Source organism: Cydia strobilella, chromosome 12 (genome assembly GCF_947568885.1).
Source record: "Cydia strobilella chromosome 12, ilCydStro3.1, whole genome shotgun sequence".
NCBI classification, from domain to species: domain Eukaryota; kingdom Metazoa; phylum Arthropoda; class Insecta; order Lepidoptera; family Tortricidae; genus Cydia; species Cydia strobilella.
Genome location: NC_086052.1, coordinates 1,057,028 through 1,084,746, shown reverse-complemented (window position 1 = coordinate 1,084,746; position 27,719 = coordinate 1,057,028). Strand labels below are relative to the sequence as shown.

The following is a 27,719-nucleotide window of genomic DNA, read 5'->3' as shown; positions in this document are numbered from 1 at the left end:
TGATGTAAACTAAGGACGCTTAGCACGAGAAATTTTATACATTGACCTGCCTGTTCTTATAATTCCTACGCATACAGGGTAGAAAAAATTAATGGGCCTGGGAGTGCCTTAAAAACTTACGTTAGCTCATTTTACTTAAAGGAAACATTTTTTCATAAAAAAAAAGAAACAGAACTGCATTCAAAGATTTTCCTTTTTTTTCAAGTTTGCTTGTCTAAAAATATTCTTTAGTACTAAATATTCGATTTTATGGATATTTAAACACAACAACAACATTCCTTTTTTTCATATTATACCCAGGTTAACTAATATACTGTCTGAAAATAGATCTATGTATAATCCGCTGCCGTATTTGTACCTATCAATATGTAAATACATTACATACAGAAACGTGACATGTCACGCCTATAGACTAGAAATCATTCCCATGACAATGAGGCAATTGATTCGTTTGAAAGGGGTTCGCCTGAATATTGATCAGCACAGTCGGACGTGTTATTTCGCTTAACGATAAGCTAGTGGTTCAGGGGGCCTAGTCAAAATGACAATTGTACATCAATAAACGCCAAATGATTAGAAAAAAAATATAGGGATCACAGATGCTACGATATTTATGATTCGATTGGATTCAAAGATTTATTTGTTCAACATAGGTAAGTTACAAGATGTTAAATAAATATTTCAGTATCACTATGTCGCGCCTATTTGCATACATATTCAATATAAATACACACTAATCATATTATTATTTACAACGACGGGACATAATCGCGTAAAATAAGTATTAAACCCACCTCCGACGTTTCGAGGACGGCGTTGTCCCCGTGGTCTCGGAGAAGACTGGCTAAAGTTGACATCAACATCTTCTAGGCGCGCGAGTTTTTCGAACTACCCGCACTTGGTCTTGTTTATTAACTTGAACGTTTTGCGCACTAGGGATGTTACCGGGTCGACACACAACACTCACAATATTCGATTTTTCAACTTAAGTCCCGTCGTTGTAAATAATAATGAGTAAAAATCGTGAAAGTTTAAAACACTAATCATATATATTTTTTTTTTATATTAGCCTATTTTGGTGTCCCACTGCTGGGCAAAGGCCTCCCCTCGTTTTCTCCACTCGACCCTGTCATCGCCATTTTCCCACCATTTGGGGTAGAATGCGTCCAAGTCGTCCCGCCATCTCCTTTTTGGTCTGCCTGAACCCCGGCCTGCACCGTCTATGGTGCTCCGTGGGTCCCACTCAGTAACCATTTTGGCCCACCTTTCCGGGTGCATGCGACAGACATGTCCCGCCCAGTCCCACTTAAGCTTAGCGGTCTTGACGCCTACATCTGCAACTCTAGTTCTGGAGCGTAGTTCCGTGTTTCTGATTCGATCAGTTCTACGAACACCTAATATACTACGCTCCATAGCTCGCTGGCAAACCTTGAGTTTCGATTTTAGGGCCTCAGTTAATGACCAAGTTTGTGCACCGTAAGTTAGGATGGGCAGGATGCACATGTCAAGGAGGATGCACATATAATCATATTATCACAGTGAAACAATAATAGTCAAAATAGGGTTATGTCATGAAGTTAATCTTATTTAGGTTCTTCATCATAACTCTTAAGAGCCTGGCTCTTGTCGGTGGAGTAACCGCCACTCCGTTCTTCTTCTGCCACTGTTTTGAGCTCCTGATACGTCACTACGTTGATTTTCTCCTTGGCTTGGTCCAAAAACGCACGTCTCGGTCTTCCTCTGCCTCTCCTTTCTTCTATTCTTCCTTCTATTATAGACTTTATGTAAGTATCGTGCCGTATCAGGTGCCCCAACATGTTTCCCCTTCTGTTTTCAATCATTATTTAGGTTATTCAGTCAAAAAATCGGTATAGTTGTCTTTACATGCAATTATATTCGCCGGTGACTTGTTATCCTACCTACCTACCTCTTCTTCTCTCTTCTTCCTGCCTCTGTCCCAGTTCATCTGGGGTCGGGCCTCCTTGTGCATCGGCGCCAGGATATTCTATCCCGGGTTGTCACTGGTGCAAGCTTCTGGGCTTTCAAATCCTTTTCGACGGTTGACCACCAAGTGGCTGGTGGTCTGCCTTCCTCTAGGCCCTGTATTGATGTTAAGTACAGTCTTCACAGAGTAGGTATCGTCGCGGCGCATAACATGTCCATGTCCATACCAGCGGAGCCTACTTTCTCGGAGTTTTTCTGTTACTGGAGCCACTTTGAATGAACCCCGGATATGTACCTACCTACCTACCTATTGAAATCATTTTAAAATGTACCGTATTTACTTTAGGCTACATTTAATTTTATTCACTTTAATATTGTTTAAATTTCCAATTAAATACGATTCAGTGACTCAAAACTACCATCGCAAATTGCAGATTTTGTCTGAAACATTATTCCAAAACTAATTTTATATTCACGGCTGATTGTACTTGATCAGTTGGTAAATAGTCTCGAATCCCTATCAGATGATACTTATCTTGATGGAAAGTTGTCGATGGAGCTTTGTCATTGTAAGTTTACAATTGACATACAGGCAGGCGTGTATTACTCCTCGTCGCGCGCCCGTCACCAGTACCCGTACCATGAGTCACTGACAATCAAAACTGACATAGCGTATATGTCAGTGTCTACGTAATTTACTTTCTATATATCTCGCTCACACTAAAGCGAGATGCACAGAAAGTAACTTACGTTTACGCTAGCGTTTTATGTCAGTACCGAACTGATGGTAGCCGTACTAAGCTGTACCAAATAATATTGATAACAAAACTTTCGTGAGACACACATATTAATATAGTATTTTATACAATCGTGATATAATAGAGAGATTTTCAGTCGAGTACCGTGTTTAAGCAACGAAGCTTGCTGAGTTGCTTAACTAAGGTACGAGATTGAAAAGCTTGATTATATCACTATTGTATACAATACTTTTTCTACGAGACAAAAAAATAATACTTTCAACTAGTAGAATCATACCACCAAACCAAAACAAAACCAAAAGTATACAGCTAAGATACGCGAGCTGCCGCAGCCCGCGATACCTTCATACTCGTACGCGCCCCGGCCGCCGACACCAGACCTCCTCGTAACTCATGAGGCCCTGGTACCTGCTCCGCGCTAAATTAAATTTTAAGACAGTTTTTTTCTCGATTTTGGCCACCGTAGCCTATGGAGACTAACAAGCAACGCTAAGCGGTTTTCGTAGGGTATGGATGTTGCTATATGAAGGGTGTCACATGCGCGTTTCTGACTTATGAAGCAATTGTTTCTACTACAATATAAAATAAAATGTTTTTGTTGGCCAACCAATCACAAAGCAGATGCGACGTAGCAGCGTGTTTAAGTAGGCTAATTTGCATTGAATCTAGTCTCCTTAAACAAGAAATATTTTATCGAAATGTATGAAGTTCCATTTTCAAAATTTTTATAATTGACTAAACCGTATCGATAAAATTCTTATGTTTGAGTCGGAAGTGCCATAGACTATACAACGATGAAAAGAGTAAGGTTGTAGTGTTGCGTGTGAAGTTGTAATACACAGATTATACTCGACGAGTAGAAAAAATATATTAATAAGGTCACTCACGTATTTTAAGTCGAAAAACGCTCGTCATGTTTCACTAAATATATATAATTATGTACAAACGGCAACTTTTAGTACTGATTATTTATATATAACCTGTAGGCCGAGCACATGTCTTTTACTAACTGTATGACTAAAGAGGGACGGGTAGTCTATGTCGCGGCGAAATACTCTCGCGCCAATCATGTGCTAGCCCGGCTGGAATATATTTTATATCACGGTCCAAATACGCTGTCGCTGTTTTAATAAAATCCGTTTTTATTTGGTTCAGCTTACCAAATATTAGCTGGTAAAAAACGGCCAAGTGCGAGTCGGACTCGCGCACCGAGGGTTCCGTACATTTCACAATTTAAACAATGTATTTTTGATAATGTACATCATATATTTTTTTTAAGTTTTATCATTCTCTTATTTTAGAAGATACAGGGGGGGGGGACACACATTTTACCATTTTGGAAGTGTCTCTCGCGCAAACTATTCAATTTAGAAAAAAATGATACTAGAAACGCATGCATTTTCGTAAAGTTTAAATTAATTTTGTAATTGTTAGTCGATGTTGACATAACCCAAATGTAGTTTGGTCGTTCTCACTCATGTTACACATTTTAAGGTTGTGACGTTTTCAACCAAAAGGTACCACATTGTCGCTTGTTGATAAGGTTGATTTCTAATTGAAGCTTTATGGAAATAGCGCCTTACTGACAAGCGACAATAAGTACCCTTTTGGTTGAAAATGGCACATCGAACCCGCCGTCATTTCGAAATTACGCTCTCATTTCAAAACAACATGCTTCAATTATAAATAAAATAAATAAATATTATAGGACAATTTACAGGGATCAATCTAGTCCCCAGTAAGCTCAATAAGGTTTGTGTTGTCGGCACTAAACGACTCATCATCATCCGATAGACGTCCACTGCTGGACATAGGCCTCCCCCAAGGCTCGCCACTCCGACCGATCCTGTGCCGCTCGCAACCACCGAATTCCCGGTACGAATTAAACGACTAGATATAAAACATATATTATAGTTATATATATTATATTATTATTAACGATGCTCGTCTACAGAAAATTCGCGTTTGTACTTTGTACGAGTAACGGTAGACAATTTCATGGAACGATCCAAAAGATACTAAGAGAAGTAGCGGATGAAAAGAAAGGGAACCAAACCTATCAGTCAGTTTTAACCGCCCTTTGCGAGTAACGCTCAAAGCGGAATTTTGAGTTTTCGCGCACCTGTTTGTTAGTACCTCTAGTTCCGGCTGTGTGCGTTAACGCAGCAAGGCCTTGAAAAGGTTAGATCTAAAACGTAATGACATTTCATTTTTGCTACAATTTTTTATCGTTGAGTGTACTTTTCTTTTAACATGCACCTAAGACTCATCGAGACAATTCTAACAAATTCAAACACAATAAGTTTGCGTTGTTTTATCACGGAGTTCCTATGGCCACCTCCTGTGTCCATCATCAGATATATCATTGTATGTGAAGTTTCAGCTCGTTAAAAAACGTCACTTTTGACACTGAAATATCTAATCCATATCGTATTATCTTAAAGTTCAAATCGGGCCGTTAGTCTAATTTAGCATGCAAGATTTGACCAAAACAATCGAACATACATACATTGATTGCAAATTAAATAGAAACTTGTAAAATAATAACCGTGAGCACAGCCTAGTACTAAAATAAAATAAAAATCACTGAGTAGTTTTACGGACTCAATTTATAAAATATGTTTAAACAGCTTTTGAAGAGGTGAAAAGCAGTTTACCTACTAACGCGATCAAACGCAGACCTAATCCACTTGGGCCTAGACTTTGTATACTCATCAAGTATACAAACGAAAATATAATTCACTGCTCCTTTGTCGGTTTGATGTGGCTTACTTTTTAAGATGTTTATTGAACATAAAATGAACTTATTGTTTTCATAAGTTAACAGCATAATGTAACGCTTTTTAGGGTTCCGTACCCAAAGGGTAAAAACGGGACGGGATTACTAAGACTCTGCTGTCTGTCTGTCTGTCTGTATGTATGTATGTCTGTCTGTCCGTCTGTCACTAGGCTGTATCTCACGAACCGTGATGAACCGTGAAATATGTTTCCGCTATAACAACAAATACTAAAAACAGAATAAAATAAATACTTAAGTGGGGCTCCCATACAAAAAAACGTGATATTGTTCCCGTTTTTTTTACGTAATGGTACGGAACTTCGTGCGCGAGCCCTACTTGCACTTGTCCCGTTTATTTTATTATTTCTTCACGAATTTTGAAATGCTAAACATAACATTTTTAACAATGTAAACGTAACTAAATCACCACGCTTCCTCACGGATCTTAAACGATGTCTCACCAGCTATAACTTTCGTAAAGTACCTAACATTTAGTTTAATAGTTAATCAGTTTGAACTTGTAATTTATTGCGCAAGAACAGGGTAATTAATTGAATCAATTTTCTAATGTCACTTCCAGTTGTTAACGGAAAGCTTAGATTTAATATTGACATTGAATCGGGTATGATTCGGTTCTAAACTGATTTATTTGTGAAATACTATACGTGATAGATATATAGATAGATTTTTATTTGATATTAATCATATACTGTCGATTATATGATAAAAATTAATTACAAAAATTATAATAAATTAAAATTCACATGTTAATAAATTATTCGTATTCACGTAAAAATTAGTGTCAACATTTTTGAAATTCTAATACTTATATTAGGAAATCAATAAAATATAATTCAAATTAACTACTTACAATAAATATATTCAAATCCAGACAACAAACAGAAACATGATCAGAGGACAGACGCCAATAAAGAACAGGAAAAATTGCCAACTGAACCAAAAATACTTTCAAGAGAAGTAGAAAAAGCTACATTTAGCCAGAAGATGGAAAAAGCTCCAGGCCCAGACAAAGTGACAAACGAACTTCTTAAAGGCACCCTGGAGGAACTACTACCAATTCTCACTACACTATTTAACGAAATACTAACAACTGGTCTAATCCCTACACAATGGAAAACATCAAACATCGGGAACTACAGACCCAAAAGTTTGATGTCAAATATCTACAAAGTATTTTCCAAAGTCATCCTAGAAAGAATAAGCGAAAAGCTAGACGAAAATCAACCACGGGAGCAAGCTGGCTTCAGGCAAAAATACTCCACCCTGGACCACATATACACAGTGAAGCAAATAGTAGAAAAATATAACGAGTACAATAAGAATCTGTACCTATATGGCATTCATTGATTACTCCAAAGCTTTCGACACCATAAAACACACAGCCATATGGGATAGCCTAGAACAGCAGGGGATACCTCCAATTTACATCAACGTTATAAAGAATATCTACTTGTATGGCGAAGCGAGGATCCAACTAGAAACCTTGGGAAAAAAGTTCAAGATCGAAAGGGGCGTAAGACAGGGAGATCCCCTTTCACCAAAACTGTTCTCAGCTACTCTAGAAAGTATCTTCCGCAAACTAGAATGGAAAGAATATGGTCTCAACGTGCATGGCGTTAAACTCAACCACCTAAGATTTGCGGACGATATAGTCTTATTTAAGGAAAACCCAAGCCACCTGAATATAATGATAGAATCACTAAACAACGAAAGTAAGAAAGTGGGCCTATGCATAAACAAAGAAAAAACAAAATTACTTACAAACTCCAAACCAGCAACTATAAAAATTGACAATGAACCACTCGAATATGTAACGGAGTACATTTACTTAGGACAGATAATATCCCATGAAGATCAAACCACCAAGGAAATTGAGCGAAGAATAGGAAATGGATGGAAAAAATACTGGTCATTGAAAGAAGTCCTGAAGTCTAAGGAGCTAAATATGCAAACAAAAAGCAAAGTCTTCAACACATGTGTACTTCCAGTCATGATCTACGGATGCGAAACGTGGGCTCTCAAGAAATATCACATTGAGAAGCTGAAACGCTGCCAAAGAGCCATGGAGAGAAGCCTGACAGGTATAAGGAAACAGGACAGAGTGAGAAGCAGTATAATAAGAGAGAAAACCAAAGTTGTTGACATAATAACCCGGATTGACCAACAAAAGTGGAGATGGATAGGCCACATGCTACGCGAATCACCAGAGAAATGGAGTAAAACGGTTACGGATTGGTACCCCAGAGATGGGAAGAGAAGTGCAGGTCACCAACAGACAAGATGGGAAGACGACCTAAAACTCACAGTTGGACATCACTGGAGAAGAGTTGCACGTGACAGGTTCCAATGGAAAATGTTAGAGGAGGCCTATGCCAAGAGGCAAACTGAGCTTCGGGACATAATATAACAAACAAGAACATGCCTAGTACTCATTCAAAGCAGAGAAGCTCAGAATAAAAGGCTTATTATTTTTTATTTTACTTACAATAAAATAGAAACAATCACAATTATATTAGATAGATGAAAATAATGGTCATAATTACATTTAGCAGAATAAGACTATAAACTATAACTATAACTATTGCTAAAATAAATATTAAACTCTAATTTACGTTACTGCAATTCCAATCTTAACAACGAGTGATAAAGATTCTTTTACATGTAATTGTTATGTAACATTAGTTGTTAATTTTATACTAAAAAGGAAATGTTGTAAATGTTGTATATTATTACTGGGATTTGGACATATTTCATTCGTCCAGAAACTCATTTACCGAATAGTAGGCGTTCATTGTGCAATCATTCTTAAGTTTACGAACAAAATTACAATCGGTTTAAATAAATACCTATAAATAAATAAAAAAGCCTTTTATTTCCAAATTACAATTATTTTACATTAGAAGTTTTAGCGTATTGGTTAGTAAGTTTCTTATAGTTATTAGTTAGTGTTAGGTTTATGTATTCTATTTACTATCTATTTATTTAATTTGGACCCCTCTTTGGGTGTAGGCCTCCTTCAAATTTCTCCATTTCTGCCTGTCTTCCGCTTTGTTTAGCCAGTCTTTCCCTGCAGTTTCTTTTATGTCGTCCAGCCATCGTTTATATGGCTTTCCTACTTTCCTTTTGCCAATAGGGCCTTTCCATTTCGTTGCCAATATTGTCCATCTATGGTCTTTGTACCGTGCGATGTGTCCTGCCCACCGCCATTTTAATTTGAGGGCTTGAGTTAGCGCGTCTTGTAACTTTGTTTTTTCTCTTATAGATGTACTCTTTATTTTTTGTATCTTTTTTATGTTGAGCATACTCCTCTCCATGGCTCTTTGGGTGGTTCTTATCTTTCTCTTTATTTTATCTGTAAAAGTCCATGTTTGGCACCCATAGAGCAGGCTCGGTAGAAGGCATGTATCTGCCACTATCTTTTTTAGGTTTAAGCTGTATTTGCCTTTTAGGATTTCTTGCAGTGACCAGAATTTCCTCCAGGTTATGTTGGCTCTCCTTTCTACCTCTTCTTCGTTGTTTGTTGTTGTGAAGGACAGTTGCTTTCCTAGATATATATATTGGTCTACATAGTCTATATTGTTGCCGTTGATATTTATTTGTATTTGTTTGCTGTTTGTCATTATTTTGGTTTTATTTGTGTTCATTTGTAAGCCTGCTTTGGTGCTTTCTTCGTCTAGTTGTTTTATAAGCTCTCTTAGTTCTGTTGCAGTTTCAGCTACTATGACTATGTCGTCTGCAAATCTCAAATGGTTTATTAACTGGCCCTCCAGATTGATGCCTTTTGATTCCCATTTGAGATTCCGAAATATGATTTCCAGGACAGCAATAAAGATCTTGGGTGACAAGGGATCTCCTTGTCGGACTCCCCTTTCTATCCTTATCTGTTTCCCTCTTGTCTCCAGCTTGACTCGGCTAGTGCTTTTCGCGTATATATTCTTTATAATATTAATGTATTTTTGGTCCACATTAAGCTGTTTCAATGCATTCCAGATTGCGCTGTGATTGATGCTATCAAATGCCTTGCTATAATCTATAAAAGCGACGTATAGGTTCCTATTGAACTCTTTATACTTCTCTATTATCTGTTCTAGTGCTTGTATGTGATCAGTGGTGCTGAAACCTGCCCTGAAACCAGCCTGCTCTCTTGGTTGTGAGTCGTCAATTGTTTTGGATATTCGCCTTAACATTATTGAGGAGAACAGTTTGTATATGCTCGCCAGTAAGCTGATTGGCCTATAGTTACCGATGTCTAAGGAGTTGCCTTTCTTGTACAGCAATATTATGTAGGATGTACACCATTGCTCTGGTATGGTTTCGGAATTAAGTACCATATTGAATAGATGTGTTATATGTTGGAGCAGGATTGGTGTACAATGTTTTAGAGCTTCGTTTGTTATTCCATCAGGACCTGGGCTTTTTTCGGTTTTCAGCTGCTTTATGTGCTCATAAACTTCTTTTTCTTCGATCTGCTTTACTGGCAAGCTTACGCTATTCGCAATGGGTGTTTCCTCTTGTATGTGGTTGTAGTCTTTCATTCTGTAGAGTTCTTCGTAAAAGTGTGTAGCATGATTTATTACGTCTTTCCTTGTTTTTGTTTCTTCTTTGTCTTGTCCAAGTTTTTGTATCCAAGATTTGTTTAGATTAAGTTCTTTTAAAGCTCTCTTTGTACTTCTGTGTTTCTTTAGGTTCCTTGTTATTACTTCCTTCCTGTGATTCCTGTAGTCTATTCTTATAGATTTCTTTGTTTCTTTGAACAGCCGGGTAAGTTCTTTCTTCATGTCTTGATCTTTGTCTTTCTTATACATTAGTTCTGTGCGTTGTTTTATGAGTTGTATTGTATGGTCGCTAAAGATTTTGTTTGTTTTTGTGTGGTCAGTCTTAGTCTTCTGTGTTACGCTGTCTATTATTGACTTTTCTATCTTATTGTAGTAATCTTGAACACTTGTATCTTCTGTTTTGTTTCCTAGTTTTGTCTCTAAGCCTCTGATATAACTTTGTATTTCCTCTTCTGTCTTTAGGCTTTTCAACGAGGAATGGAAGTTTTTTCGACTCTTTTTAGGAAGTTTTAAGTTAAATGTTGCTCTCAGAAGTCGGTGGTCTGATGGAAATAGTACATTATTCAGGACTTCGAAATTAGTGATATGTGCTGGTTGGTTTGTCATTATGAAATCTATTTCATTCCTGGTGTTTTGGTCAGGTGATATCCAGGTCCATCTTCTGTTCGATCTTTTGTTATAAAAGGTATTCATTATGGAGAGTTTCTTTCCTAATGCATAGTCTAAGAGTCTTTCTCCTCGTTTGTTTCGGTCCCCGTAGCCATACTTGCCCATAATTAGATTTTCTTCCTTCTTGGGGTAGCCTATTTTTGCGTTGTAATCTCCCATGACGATTATTTCGTTGCCGGCTAGGGAGTGAGCTTTGTCTATGTCGTTGTAGAATTTTTGGATTTCATCGTCACTTGATTTATCTGTGGGCGCGTATACCTGAATTATCGAAAGTTCTGCCCCTTCTATGTTGAGCTGAAGCAGTGCTACTCTTTCTGAGAGGCCTATGAAATTCGTGATTTGGTTTTTCAGATTCTTTTTTATTATAAACCCCACTGCGTTCAACCCTTTGGTTTCTCCATAGTAGCAGAGGATATTGTTTTCGTATTCTTCTATACTGCTGCCCATTCTTCTAACTTCACTTAATCCTACTATGTCATGGTTTATTTTACCGAGTGCGTTGCTTAACTCTATATATTTTTCTACTGATGCTAGAGAACGTACATTATAGGTGCAAATTTTCAATGTTGTCTCTGTTTTAATGTCATTTTGTAGTTTTTTTCTGCGTACAGGCTCTTCATTTGTTTTGAAATTGTTTTTTTGTTTTAGGTTCCGTTGTGTAGTTTTTGGTTGTTTTATTTCGTTGGGTTTACTGGTTAATGAGTTTTGTTGCGCATGGTTTGTTTGATTTGTTTGATTTATTTGTGGTTCTTTCGTTGTTGTGTAGATGTAGTTGTTTGTATTTATATTATCATTTTTGTTATTGTTTATGTACTTCCTTTTATTCATTTTACCTTGTTGGTGGTGGTTTTCGTCCCCCACGATGACCGGTTTGTTTGAACATATATTTATATTTTTGTTCAATTTTTGACAGTTTAGTTTGGGTTTTCCGGTTATTCTGGGGTTGTTATTCTTTGATGGAGGGTGTTGGTCTGACGTCCCACGGTGACCCGCCGGCTTGGGACCTGATGTAGTTGTTTGTTGGTTTAGTTGCTATGCCGTTTCCTCCGGTCCGTTTGATGGCCGCTGCCTCATGTGATCAGAAGAGTTTGAGTTAGATCTAGCTCTCATCAGATCAAATGCATTTGTTCTGTTATTCATTGGTGGGGTAGAGATTTGTTGTTTTTTTGACTGTGTGTTAGTTGATGGGGAAATGGACAGTTCTCTTTTTCTGCTGTCTCTTGTGTTTGCACTTTCCTGAACTATCAATTTATCATATTTTATGTAGGCGACCTTTCCTTTTTTCCTTTCTTCAATTAGTTGTGGTATTAATGCCACATTTTTAGTACTTCCATCTTCTTCCATCCACTCACAAAAGATAGGAGCGTTGGTCTTGGCTTCTCCCCTGTTTTGTTTTTTCCAATACGATATATTTTGTTTATGTCGACAGCTTCTATTGATATGTTTAATTCTGTCAAGAACTTTTCTTGCACATTTTTTATTAATTCTGTTGTTGTTTTTTCCCCTTCTTGTAGCCCGTGTATTATTAAATTGTTACTTTTCTTCTCATTCTCCATATATTCTAATTTCTTCTCCAGTTGAACCACCTTCTTTTTTAGTGTTTCATTTTGTTCCATTAGAGGTTTCAGTTTTTCATCTATTTTATCCGTTATCCTATTAGTTATTAAGTCGGTTTGAATCTGCATCTCTTTTTGCATTTTTGAGAAGTACATTTTGAATTGTGCTTCCATATTATTATTTTTTTTTATGTAAAACGGAACGCAAGGGTAGTAATAATCTCAGAATAATGACTTTTGTCACTGGCAACACTCCTGATGACACTTGAGGTTATTTGGCACTGACACTGACAGTACGATCATCCGCTTGTCTATGCTAACACTTAACCTCTAAATCACACCAGTTTTCTTCTTCGTATAACTTTCTAGATTTCAATGTTTGCACATCAACTATTACTTCCACCACTTTATTGCACTTGGATTAACAATAGGAATAAGGTGTTTGTGAGAACTTCAGTGTTTAACTGTTTATTTTTTGATTTCTTTACGGAGCGACAATACAGTGACGTTTACATTTCAAAAGCCGCAATCGGTTTAACAATACCTAAATAATTACTAAACCGGTTACAAATAAACCATAAAAAAGCAAAAAAAAAGCTTTATAAAAGGGCTGTGCTTAATCGACGCACGTCACTTGACAAAGTGGCGCAATCAACGCGTTCCTCTTTCTCGTACATCTAATGCTTTATTTGAGACCTTCACTTTGATCTGAGCTTAAAGAAAAAGTAGATACGCGTTCCAGTTGAGAAACTAATGGTCTGGCGGAAGACCATTAGGATTGAGATAGTAATGGTCGAGGTCAAAGGAAGTGCAATGTTGACGTCAAAGGTAATAGGGGATATTACTGCAATGTTCTGCTACCAGAGTGCAGGACTAGCCTTTTTAGTAAACCATAGAGTAACTTATACATACAGTACCTTTAACAGGTTTTTGACAAGTTTTCAGAGATAATAATCTATTGGCAGGTAGTTCATCCTCACACCTAAATGGTCGCGTACTGTGCGGTTTAAGAGGAATTTCCTCCCGCGTACGCTTCGGCTGTGGAATGAGCTCCCTGCTTAGGTTTTCCCGAGGTGCTACAGTATGGGGTTCTTCAAAAAAGGAGTGTACAGGTTTTTAAAAGGTCGGCAACGCGCGTGTAATATCTCCGATGTTGCAGGCGTCCATAGGCTACGGTAACTGCTTACCATCAGGCGGGCCGTATGCTTGATTGCCACCGACGTGGTATAAAAAAAAATTACATTGATGCATCAAGGCGGTTTGCTTACAGAGGACCTATCGGGAAACGCGAATCCGAAAATTCGCTATCTGCACCTTTATCGCTCGAATATTCAAGAGTGACAGAGATGTTAGATAAAGAAATTTTCTTGTTTCACGATAGACCCTCAGATTGTAGTGGCGCCCTGGCGCCCCCTACGCACAGTTTCGCGTAATATTCCCTATTGGATTGTGTGTGATACGATTGCTTGACGCCGTATACTAATAACGTGGGCATAATTATTAGGTTTCGTTCGGCTTATTTTTCAATAATTCTCATTTGGTCAAAAAAAACATGGTACGTCAAATCAGGGGACATCTTACATAGATTAACCTAGCCCCAAACCACAGAATAAGTAATAGTATTATCATACAGAACGGCCACGCACCGCCCCGCCCCGACTCGAATTACCTCGCCCCGCGACAGCAGATTGACGGCCGTTGCCGGCCGCTCAGTAATATTTTTAAGCAACTTACTCACACTATGACGCATGACGCGTGTACAGACGTGCCGTTCACACATAGAAACGCAAGTGAGTTTTGATGTATAGCGTGTCCGCCCTGTGCCCAAACTAAGCAAAGCTTATACTATGGCTGCTAGGCGACGATATACATATATACTTTATCCAACCCTGGAGGGTATTGTTTTCTTTTAACAGTTCACGCCGAATCCTGTCATTTCGCGGAGCTATCTCGAAAGGTTTCGAAAGGGGCAAGATGTATGATTTATTTAATCTGCCATCATTCCGAGCCGCAGGCGAGGTTTTATTGTTTAGAACTCGAATATATATTTTTATCAGGATTGCTTGTTACGAGGGTCGATAAACTATTTCTTGTTGTTTTTCTGTCCCGTCAGCCCGGGGATAATATAAGCACAGTTTGTTAGAACTGCATCACAGTTCATGAGATACAGCCTAGTGACAGACAGATGGCCAGTTGAGTCTTAGTTATAGGGTCCCGTTTTTACCCTTTGGGTACGGAACCCTGGAAATGGTTTATAACTACCACAAATTATGTTTTGTTAATTTGAACATTAAAAAACCCGAATTTTAGAGTGACCCCGGGGAACGTAACCATGCCAACTGTATTTTTGTATGTAATTGACTCGTAATGAGTTTTTGATCAGTCTAAAGGTACCGTTCGGATACAGACTAGTACAGCAGTAATTCTGGTGTGTAGTCTGAATCTGAAGGATACGTTTTATTGTCAATTCTTTAACTCTTAGCTTCACTTACAATACTATCGTGGTTTGCAATGGTTTATATATATTATGTTTTGAAAAGTCGTCTACTTATTAATTGGCAAGATTATTTATGTAAATGCCTTTAGATATTTGTATACTCGCCTACCTAAAAGTTGATGATGATCATGTATTCCTGTTATCCCTCATTAGGGACGAAGGGCTCGCAGAAGAATTCTCCATTTGTCACGATCTTGAGCGGCTACTTCCAGCTCTTTCCAGTCGAGTCCAGTAATGGCTCAACTGTTGAGCCAGCCTCCTTCTCAACTGATCGCCTCCATGTACACGGCCTCCCCGACCGTCTACAGCCAGCCGAATGCCAGCCGAGACCCTGATTGGCCAGGTGGTTGTCCGGATGTCCGGCCTACGGAATACGTGTCCGATCCAACGCCATTTCCTTGCAAGGATTTCCCGACCTATGGGTTTCTGCTCAGTTAATTGTGATTAATATATTTTTTTTATATTGCCGCTTTTATTTTATTTTCTTTCAAAATTTAAATCTATACAGGTAAACTTTTTAATTTCTAGCTTTTTCAATGTTTTATTGCTTAATTTTTGATGGAACTTTGATTTTATGCGAAACAAAACCAGTGATATTTTTGCCGGCTCCTAGCGATCCTATCACAATTTCGCCGACCATTTCATTCCGTGCTTCGTCTTGCGATGAGAAAAATAAAAAAGGTCGGGTTGACACGAGCAAATCCAGTAGGGACCTTCTTTTGATTTTTATTTACATAAAATAATAAACTGTGACTTACGACGAGAAGAATTGGTTATCAAAACAAAGCAATAAAATAGACTCGACAATAAAATAAATTAATTAAAAAATTCAAAACACGACTGCGGAATTTTAAGTGAACTGAAAACCTAAAAATAATTTTGATGTTACTTACATAACTTTATAAATTTAAATTGGAATATAAATGTACACTTACGGTCATTTATAGTTAATACAAAGGTTTATGCACATTTATGACGTGACTGTCCTTGTGTATTTTATTTCGATTGCACTCGGGGGACCTTTTGAATGGGAAAATGCACTACATCAAGGTTAAACGGATTATATCAGTTAGTAGGTTTTCTGTGGTACCTGTGTGGTACCTATGCACGAGTTCAAACAAAATCTGTTTTTTTTTCCTTTACAACCGGGTTAAATCAGTAGACAAGTACAAATTTATAAGCAATACGAATATCATTGTTTAAATCGAAGTTCACACAAATTTTAGATTTCAAATATTTCAATAGCGCGATTTTAAAATCTTAGTGTTTAGTTTCATAATTTACATTATACCATATTATCTTTTTATATACTATATTTTTATGATCAGCGGTAGAATTATTTTATTAAGACGCCACTAAATAAGATAGAAGGATTTAATTTCTTAACATATTTTAAAAATCCTTATTGTACTAAAGTTATATGTCAAACGCATATGTTGCATATATATTTCGAATCGTCTCTCAAAGCTCTTCATTTTGATACCACACTCGATAAGTTTGCAAGATTTTTTTTCCAAATGTCGCGCGTTATTGTGTATTACGTCCGCCATGTTGTTTTTATAATGACGTCACATAGCCTATGTCACCCGGGATGACGTAAGGATTCTAATGATATATCATACATCTAAATCGGTTAAGGCATTCAGAAGTTATGGTGGAATAAAGAAACTCACATACATACATACAAACATGAACGCTGAAAACAATACACTCCTTTTTTTGGGCAGTCGTGTAAAAAAAAGAGAAAATACAAACTTAAATGTTATTTCTAATGACAGTACAACTATATTTTGTTTAAATTTTTAAAGCCTAAGCTTTAGAAATAAGACAGATCTAAATCTGTCATAGATATTTAACTCATTCTTACGCAAAAAGACTCGTAAAGAGATATAAAGTACATATAGTCACCATTTGAATAACGCCAATAGGCTTTGTAACTGTACTCTACGTGTATAAATTAAAGCATCATAATCATCATAACTCTTAAGAGCCTGGCTCTTGTCGGTGGAGTAACCGCCACTCCGTTCTTCTTTCTGCCACTGTTTTGAGCTCAAAATTAAAGCATAGAATAGGAAAATTCTTATCCGCATAGATAACTCGCTATAATAAAACATCCATTTTACGCCAACAGCCAATAGGTTTTGTAACTGTACTCTACGTGTATAAATTAAAGCATCATAATCATGATAACTCTTAAGAGCCTGGCTCTTGTCGGTGGAGTAACCGCCACTCCGTTCTTCTTTCTGCCACTGTTTTGAGCTCAAAATTAAAGCATAGAATAGGAAAATTCTTATCCGCATAGATAACTCGCTATAATAAAACATCCATTTTACGCCAACAGCCAATAGGTTTTGTAACTGTACTCTACGTGTATAAATAAAGCATCTTAATCATGATAACTCTTAAGAGCCTGGCTCTTGTCGGTGGAGTAACCGCCACTCCGTTCTTCTTTCTGCCACTGTTTTGAGCTCAAAATTAAAGCATAGAATAGGAAAATTCTTATCCGCATAGATAATAACTCGCTATAATAAAACATCCATTTTACGCCAACAGCCAATAGGTTTTGTAACTGTACTCTACGTGTATAAATTAAAGCATCATAATCATCATAACTCTTAAGAGCCTGGCTCTTGTCGGTGGAGTAACCGCCACTCCGTTCTTCTTTCTGCCACTGTTTTGAGCTCAAAATTAAAGCATAGAATAGGAAAATTCTTATCCGCATAGATAATAACTCGCTATAATAAAACATCCATTTTACGCCAACAGCCAATAGGTTTTGTAACTGTACTCTACGTGTATAAATTAAAGCATCATAATCGTCATAACTCTTAAGAGCCTGGCTCTTGTCGGTGGAGTAACCGCCACTCCGTTCTTCTTTCTGCCACTGTTTTGAGCTCAAAATTAAAGCATAGAATAGGAAAATTCTTATCCGCATAGATAATAACTCGCTATAATAAAACATTTTACGACGCGCCACCAAAACGTCTCAAATACAACCCCAGCCCCCGGCTGAAAGGTTTACGTCGTACGCTCATACGTTGATAAGCGGTATCAGTGAAGAACGGCCTTCGTTGGCCCCTATGACGCAAGTGTAGTTTTTGCTCGAACTAAAATTTTTAACCTTAAATTAAATATCTTTTTACTACGTGGCATACAAATAAAAAAAAAAACTGTTTTTAATAGTATCTGTAGCGGCAACAGAAATACATCATCTGTGAAAATTTCAACTGCGTAGCTGTCACGGTTCATGAGATACAGCCTGGTGACAGACTGACAGCGGAGTCTTAGTAATAGGGTTTTACCCTTTGGGTACGGAACCCTAATAAGCTTTAGGATTTTTATATAATTTGACAATTTACTAGCAGTGAGGAGGAGTAGGTCGAAATTAATGAACTGGTGTACAAACAAATACTACCTACACGCGATTACATAAAGAATATTTACCAGGTTCGATTCCCGGTTATGTATGAAAGATTAAAAAAAAATTAATGCCATTACTATCAGATCTAAAATCGAAGCTATGGTTCCTAAGAGCAGATATCGCTATGTCTCATAGTTTCTGACTTCTCCCTACTGACCCATTTGGATTGATCAAATATCGGGCCTAAGCAAGTGATTCGCTGTGTAGGTCGTTTCTTGTAGCACTTTGTCCGTAGCAGCCTACGAACGACGTTATCTAATTGTATTTACGGTACCGTTCGGATTCAGACCATTCCAGCATTACTGCGGCAGTATTGCAGCCCGACATTACTGCTGACTGCATTGCGGCCGCTAAATATCAAAAATCCAAGCAACATTGATTTTTATCTTGTTTATTTTCATGAATAACTGTCGCGATAATCGATCTTAAAACACTTACAGTGCCAGGCGCCCCATTTCCAATATTCCAGTGATTCTTGGCAGTGCATGTGTAAGGGGCCCACTGACTATCAGTCCGCCGGACAATATCGGCCTGTCAGTTAGAACAAAAAATTGACAGTGCCTTCCCAGTTAACGGACTGATAGTCAGTGGGCCCCTTTCCTCAGCGGATTTTGCAAAACATACTCGTATACTTCAATTAAATTTGAATTTAAATTAGCTTTGCGAGAATACAGTCAGTTTATTATCTTCTGGAAGCTGTCGCTTGCAAAAACCTTAACCATGTGTGTGCTTTTTCTGCATATTTGTGGTAGATGCCTAAGTTTTGGTTACAGTTACCTATTGTTGTGTCTAACTTTTCAATTCCCGATTACTCAGTGTTGTATTTTTTACATCAGCTGGTTAAGCAGACAATTTAATTAAAATGCTGTACAACGTAAAAATTTCATTATGGGGAGCACACGTAATAATACTTTTCAACACACTTGCTTAAAACGACGTTTTTATTCCACCGATTTTTGACTCATAATCCTAGATATTAAACACGCCTGCTTTTTCAGTATATTATAACACTCGTGCTTTTTCATTATATTATCTGACTGAATTAAGAAGGTAACTGCTGACTGAAGGTGATTGCTAATAATATGCATGGAAACGGAGCCTTCTTTAATTGGTCGGACTGGCAGGCACCGGCGCGCCCGCCCACCTGCCGCGCCCCGGCCGGCCCGCCCGCGGCCGGGGCGAGGCGCGGCCAGCAGTATGACAGATGCAAGACTTTTACTAACTGTTTTAACATTTAACATTTGATTAATATGAAAGTTTATTTTTTGTGTGCAAGTGTGTTGAAAAACGTCGTATGAAACGCGTGTGCATTGGTCATTACACACATCGGCTTTCTTATTGCGCGCTCGCTTACAGCTCGCGCGCACAATATCGCCTCGTATGTAATGACCAACTTAGCACACTTGTATCACAATGTACTATTACGTCTTGAACTTGTGGATCATATTTGTAGTATTGGACTAAAGTTAAATGGTTTTACAGTACTTTTTAGTTTTTTAGCAAAAGTTAAATTGCATTTAATTACATTGTATTTTCTCCATTTCGTAACAAACAACCATAGTCTAAATTTTCAAGTTTTCTTGTATTTTTCTCCTCGATCCACCTTTCAAACTACTTTCTTTACTGAAGCCATCCCTAACTGGCTCCCAGCCAACAGCTGCAGAGCTGGAAACACAGATACGAGATACGACAAAAGAACAAACCCCGTTTACAATGTTACTTTTGCCTGATAACACAGACGAGTATATTTTAAACACTGGTAGCTGCTATAATAAAGTGTTTTGAAATTTTTACATAGTAAATTTCACCCTTAAATTGACATTTGTGGCAGCAATGCCGTTGACAGCAATAAAAAAAATTGAAGGGTACACGGAAAGAACATGTCTAGTCACTTTTTTCGGAAAATGATATTTTTATCTCAAAATGTAAGCTCTTAATAAACTATTAGTTATATCTTTTGCTACCACTGTATAATATTATGTAACACAACTTTTTTTTTTAATTAAAAAAGAGCTGGTCACGGAATTACCATACATGGTTCCAAATTTTAAAACCGCGATTACTCAAAATGTTACTAAAGTGACTAGACATGTGCTTTCCGTCTTCATTTATTTCGGACGATGTTTTGCTAGTTACAAATAGGTATTATAGTGGAGAGCTCCTTCAAACTAAGCTCAAGCTCTCAAACCTCGCTCAGTGGCGCGTAACACCGCTTTCTTTCTACAATGACAAAGAACGCGACAATATAAGCCGGTTGACAGTCTATATTTATGACCTGTCTATTGTTTTGTTGCACACTTTTATCCTGAATGTACAGGCATTATTTGTGACCTTGTTAAAGTTAACTTTAGAAGCCTGTTTTGTACTTTTAATGATAAAATGCAGTTCACATAATTTAAACATGGGGCCACTTTTGGGGGGTAAATGACAAAATTAAAAAAATAAGTTTTCAAACTATATCGTGTTACATCAAATGAAATATCTCACTGTGAGAATCTCAAATATATTTTTTTATAATTTTAGGATAAACAGTTTAGAAGTTATTCAAGAAAATAGGCAAAAATATACTATTCCCCCCCTTTATCTCCGAAACTACTGGTTCTAAAATTTTGTAAAAAATACAAAAAATAGATCTTTACCTATAGATTACAGGAAAACCTATTAAAAAAGTGCAGTCAAGCGTGAGTCGGGCTTAATTACATAGTTTTTGATCCGACCCCTACGGGTTTTTTAAAGACATTTCACTCACGTTTCACCTAAAAAATACATTGTTTAAATTGTTTAATGTAAGAAACCCTTGGAACGCGAGTCCGACTTGCACTTCGCCGGTTTTTAAGCTTAAGTATTACGCGGTTAAGTCCCGTTAAAGTAAATAATAAAATAAATTGTCGCTATTACCTAAAGCTGGTCAAAAAACACAAAACCCCAGACATTTGTTTATTTTCCTCGACCTAAATCAACCAAAATGTTTCTTAATTTTTTCTTCCCTCGATTCCAGGTGGCGAAAACCGCGGGCCAGCAGGGGCTCTCCGAGGGGAGACGCGGGCCCGCCGCTCCGGCCGGGCCCACCCTAAGCAGCCCGTAAGTTTTTAAGGTTGACTTTTTAAGATATTGGCGGGATAAAGAATCATAATAACTTTATAATTGGCCAAAAAATTCCTCATGATATTTTAAGAAGCAACATTTGTTAAAAATAGTAGGTTTTAAACCTATTAGTTTTTATCAGCAACAAATAATGGCAACATTATGGCATTTTGGAAATCAAACCTAGCTATTTAAATAAATCGTAGATATTTCTATACAATTCAGCTGATTACGCAGTAAACTTCATCCACGAATACGCCTTACACCCGAATAAATCGTAAAGATACCCATTAAACCCATTTAGCGATAAAAACTTACATAACTAGAAACATTTCTTTTAAATAAAATAACCCATTTCACTTGTCGCCGTTTGCCACTGACCTGACAATAAATCGTGCCCAACCATAAAGTATTTTCTTTCTTTTTTCAAACCTCACTTGAATACAATTCTAAAGAGTTTTTGAGAACAAAAGGTTTTATGTTTTATTTTTTTTTACTTTTAAAATACTTTAACGGCGCGAATGATTCACGATTATTATCCGTTTTTCTAAATTAAAAAGTTTGTGTACTGTTATCGTAATTCTTTTATTTCAATTATTTTGAACAATTGTACTTATTTTCAATCAACAGTTATTTGAACGATTGTTTAACTTTTTTATAAGTGAGTTATTAGTCCGTTAACTATTTAAGTACTTAAATCAGCGTAAGTTGAAATTAAGTATAATCTTAAAACTTATTACTTACTCAACTACAAAACTTTATGTAGATTTTTATATTTTTCAAAAGCATCGTAAATGATAGGTATTACAGATATTTAGACGTCAAAAAATTTGTGAATTATTTACTTAACATAAAATAAGCTAAACTGTGGAATAAACTGTCGCCCGTCGTCGCCGTTATATAATTATGTCCATCTTTAATTCGGCAACGCACTTGCAATTCTCTAAAAGTTTTTCTGACATTCCCTTTGATTACTATACAATTTATTACATGACTTGGGTATGGTGACAGTTGACATCTCAATACAATTTTGCGTTATCAGGTCATTAATTGTATAGAGATGACAGCTGTCATCGTACCAAAGCTAGGTGAAAAACATTATAAACCGTTGACAGCCCTAGTGCCAAAAAAGCTCAAAATACCGCCCAGGAAAGCAATAAACAAAATGAGAGTAGTAAAAAATGTAGCCCGGAGCCCGATTCATATTTATAAACTTGTTACGGTTTTGATAGGACCTTGACTTTCGTCTTGGTGATACTCACGCACGATTTTCACTTCATTTCGCATGCACCAATCAGCAAGCAAGTTTAGTGTCCTTTTTGATGAAACATTCTACAATATTTTTATTTATTTACTGGAATGGCAAATATCGCAACTAAATATGTCAGTGGCACATATTTAGTTGTTCAGGACATCTATGAGCTTGAATGCTTGAAGTTGTTGAGGACAGAGGCCTCCATCTTGCTATCGCATAGTCGTTGAGGACAGGGGCCTCCCTCTATGAGAGTTCTTACTGATGCATATTTGTTGAGGACAGTAGCCTCCTTCTATGAGTTTTGATGACGCATAAGCGTTGAGGACAGGGGTCGCATAAAAATAAGATTTAAACCGTAACAAGTCGTCGTGAATGGGACACAAGTGAAAGTCGTGCGTGAGATGCGTGCTAATCACTAAGGCGACCAACAAGGACGTATCAAAACCAGTTCGAAACCATAACAAACTTTTAATTTAGAGTCGTCGTGAAAAAAGTTCAAAATACGGCCCAGGCAAGCAATAAAGTGGTAAAAAATGTGGCCTGGACGTGTTGCTCGGCCTCGCGGCTAACTCCGATCCGCACCTGAGGTGTGGAACGAGGCGCTTTTAGGGCTTTGCTTGTAACGAATTTATTATCTTTTATACTGGGTTATTAGAAAAAAGTGATATAATAAAATCCTTCCCACGACTTCTACTTCTACTGTGTGGAATGATGATGATGTTTGATAAAAAACTTTTTTATTTTATTTATTTATTTAAAAAAAATATACTTATGTCTAGGTATACAAAAGTGTCGCCAAACTGTAGACAGTTTGTTAGCGAATAGTGCGCTCTCAATTATATTATAAGTAAGTATTTTTATGCGTTATAATACTGAGTACAGTACAAACTGTATATGTATACTATACTTAGGTTAAGTTTAATCTAAATTATGTCCTTCCCTGAATCTCAAAATATCTCCATGCCAAAGTTAATCTTAACTGGCTCAGCGGATTAAGCGTGAAAAGGTGACAGATAGATAAATATACAGATAGTTTCAATTGCATTTAAAATATTAAGTAGGGATGAGATTAGCTTATCTTCTCTGAACAAGGGTAGAAATCGAATTTAAACTATCGTGAAACATATTAACTAACTTAGTGGTTTCACTCACGTATTTTTAGTCACTCGCGTGACATGTTTTGGAGAGCCTAGGTCTCCATTTTCAAGCACTAACAGTGTCCGTGTGTGTAGCGGTCACGACGGGTGGGCGTCACGTACTGCGGCTACAAACACAGTTACGGGTAAACCGCTAAGTTAGTTAAAGGTAGAAATGTCTAGAAAATGTTAACACAATCTAAAATTATAAGATAGTTTTCAAGTAATCACCTTTTCTTAGGCACATTAATATTGACAGCATCGTCGCGAGTTATATCAGTATAATATTTCCAGGAAAAATGGTAAAAATAATGAAACATTCAACGATACGTTCAACAAAAAGTTTTTCGCCCAACAAAGGGGCTTCCGTGAATTATGCCTCTGGGCCAGCAATGTTGCGTGAAGATTCATTGCAGGCGGCTGCAATTTAAAAGCAAGGAAGTTTTTGTGAACACGGAAAGGGCAATAATGAAATCTGTGACACAGATGTTGCTTCGAACGTATTTTTTGCTCCTTATAAGATATTGAGGGATATATAATTTACCCAGCGTTAGCGAAGATCTCCATTTCAGCTTGGGCAAAAATGCTTTTGTCGAGTCCACATATTGGACCAACGTAGGCCAATCTAAGGGACGCAGCTATACGGTGGAATGAGATAGTAATATCACTTGCGTCTAACGCATAACAGCGTCACTTAGATTGGCCTACGTTGGCCCAGTATGTGGACTCGGCATATTGTTCGGATGTCTCCCCTACAGCTGATTGCCAATATCAACCGATTTTCGTGAAATTTTTAGGTTCAATAATTTTTTTGTTTTCAAAATGGCGGAGTTATGAGGGCTTGCGAGGTCTACTATAGGTCATAGAGCCACTAGTAGGTAATTATTTTTCACATCACCTATTCGACAAAGTGCTTTTTCTTCCCCGCTAGGAGGGACCAAAGTGGCACTTTTCTTCCCTGCTAGGAGGGATCACAGTGGCACTTTTCTGTTCTAGGCCATGTTTCTTTACTTTTATGCATACTATCCTTATCCGTATATGTGATGTGAAAAACAGTATGTGTCACATTGTATCAAAATTATTTCCACCTTGGGCGTTAACACTTGAATCCCTCACTACACTTAGGATTAAATTTTAGAAACCCTCGCTACGCTCAGGATTCAATTATAGAATCCTTCACTTCGTTCAGGATTTAATGTACGCCCGCGCCGTAAATATGTCATTTTGCTCCCTTGTAACACAATCTACTTTTTCACATCACCTATTCGAAAAAGGGCTTTTTCTTCCCCGCTAGGAGGGATCAAAATTATAGACTAACAAAACACTACAAAGTTAACTTTTTACCCGACTACTGCTCGTGATTTTGTTCTATTAAGTCAACTAACCTTTTAAGGTTTTAGATGGAATCTTCCCCTGCAAATACTTGTGTCTAGTTTCCGTTTAAATATTTTCATTTTTTTGATAAAACGTGTAAAAATTCAATATAAAAACTACCATTTGTCGTAAGCAAACATTTTTCTAAACCATGCGAGCACTTAGTTTAATTAGATTTTAATCGCAGTCCTGTTTTCATCCTAACATTCCCACTTCTACACAACTTTCAAAGCAACGGCCAATTTAGCTGTAGCTTAATAAGTTACTTGCTTTATCTATTTAGTTAGACGTGAGCGTTAGAACGCCAGCAATTTAATTAGTAAATGAATTTAAAGCGTGTCAATTAGGAGCCTGGAGTATGTCCAAAACATTAAATTCAAATAGGATGTAACTGGAAAACTTAGTTTAATGTACGAGGCCTTCCTTTGTGTACTAATGTGTTTTAAACTCGGCCTTAATCTGGCCTCACAAAAGGTCTGCGTACATCACGTTTGCCTCCCCTTAGGCTGCGGCCTTAGCTTTAGTTGCCTAATATTTTATTTTTATTAAGGGGATCCCATGCCACAATGACCTTCGATCTGTGGCTTATCATATTAACAGCAACGGCTCAATTATTATAGTATCCCATATTTACATTAAAGTTCATTATTTTCGAGATATTTGGCATCAAAGTTTTAGGCCAAAGGACTGGTTTTCTGGCCCGAACTTTTGAGTTAATTAGTTGAAAATTAAAACCTTAGACAAATTTTTAGAGACGTCAAAAACGAACCCAAAAATGTAGATTTCGTAAGTAAGATCTTTTATAGCAATTGAGATACGAAAAAAGTAATATATTATATATATATATATCTTTGCTTGAAAATAGTTGTATTGTATAACTAGCCTTATGAACCGAGTTTGCATGTACAACCAGCCTTAAAGTTTATAGTCTATGATGGTTCATTATTTTTAGTATGTGGGTATTTTTGCACTTTGTAGTTTTTCCTCAGTCACCCGGTAACCACGAACGCTGTAAAGAGTTCGAAACGTCGGGATGTATTATAAATTCAATACATACATACATACATACATACATATAATCACGCCTATTTCCCGGAGGGGTAGGCAGAGACCACGGATTTCCACTTGCTACGATCCTGACATACCTCTTTCGCTTCCTTCACTTTCATAACATTCCTCATACACGCTCGCCGGTTTAGGGTGCTCTTGACCTGGCCTTTCTTCAGGATTTCCCCGATCTGATCAGAGAAAGTCCGCCGAGGTCTGCCCCTTCCAACTCCCGTTTCTACCTCTCCCTTATATACTCTCTTTGTTAGCCTCCTTTCACTTATTCTTTCCACGTGTCCAAACCATCTCAACATACCTTTCTCAATTTTTGTCAATTTTTATAAATTCAATATACGCGATATAATCCGTTTTCATAGTTTTATTTTACGAAAAAAGTGTTTAGGTAATATTCGTACCTACACTAACTACCTATTTATGTTACACCAATATATACTACTTAAAGATTCCATTGTTTATATACCGCTTTAAAAATAAAATTTAACGACCAATCCCGGACATTTTCATAGACCATCTAATAAAGCGGGGTAACGAAAACATGTTTTCATCGGTTTTCCCTAGGGTTGAAAAATATGCATTGTTTTAGCTGTCTTCGGTAAATTGTCCGTAGACAATGAGAGAGAAGTGTTTTGTTTGAGTAAAATTAAAACCACTGGGTTTGACTTCTGAATGGTCGCGGGCTCGAATTTGCATAGTGATTAAGGTAAGACGGTTTTTACAACAAAAGCCTGAAGGTTAGTGATTAAGGTATTAACCTATTTATAAAAGGTAAATAAAAAAAGCATTTGACGACCTGTCTGGCCTAGTGGGCCGAGAGCCCCGGATTCAAATCCTGGTAAGGGCTTTGTGTGATGAGCATAGTGAGCATCAAATGTTCTCCTTTAGCTTTGATGAACAAACGAAAAAGTCTGTAAAAACTGTCAACTATAATCATGTACAGTAAACAAAATAAATCTTTACCGACGTAATTTTGAGCCATACTGTATAATCTCATAAAAGCATCACTCTGTATTATACTCACACCTTTACTGCTCTGAATTTTTGAAGCCTGTCACTGTCAGGCAATTTTAATTAATAGCGAGAACTTCCGAAATTGATGAGAATTGTTCGTGTTTATGCCTCGGCATTTCAGGGCCTAAGGCAGAGTACGTAGGCGAACAGCACGCGAACGCAAAGCGAAGCGATGCGGCGCGTGAATCAATCCTTTGATACCTACAGAGGTGTCCTACGTGGGCGATCACGTTGCGAACGCGAAAGCCGTGGGCCCGCTGCGCCGCTTCGCTTTGCGTTCGCGAGTTGTTCGCTTACGTAAGACGCTGCGTAAGGTTTAGGGTGAATTTAGAGGGCAGTTTAGGGAACTAGAGTTGAAATAGTCGTAGAAACTTTGATAATAATGTTGGTGTGATCTAAGATATTGTAAATAACTAAGTTCCTTGAAGACAGGATGAGGATTTAGGAAGGTTTGTAATTATTAAAGTATGTTTAATATCCAACTTAGGGAACGATTAAATTATTTTATTAAATACTAGCGACCCGCCCCGGCTTTGCACGGGTGCAATGCTTATATATTATACATATAAACCTTACTCCTGAATCACTCTATC

General features: G+C 37.3%; 2 protein-coding genes and 1 pseudogene across 2 annotated transcripts in view; 2 read left to right on the top strand and 1 right to left on the bottom strand.

The window, feature by feature from the left end:
- The window catches only part of LOC134745942 (UDP-xylose and UDP-N-acetylglucosamine transporter), a 486,381-nt gene that overhangs the window by 341,289 nt on the left and 117,373 nt on the right, over positions 1-27,719 (top strand). The gene's annotated exons all lie outside the window — the stretch shown is intronic.
- LOC134745831 (uncharacterized) lies at positions 11,760-12,674 on the bottom strand (annotated as a pseudogene).
- The window catches only part of LOC134745921 (RING finger protein nhl-1), an 83,921-nt gene continuing 77,401 nt past the window's right edge, over positions 21,200-27,719 (top strand). The window contains exon 1 of the mRNA XM_063680035.1: positions 21,200-21,282. The gene's annotated coding sequence lies outside the window, so the exon portion shown is untranslated. The remainder of the gene's footprint in view (positions 21,283-27,719) is intronic.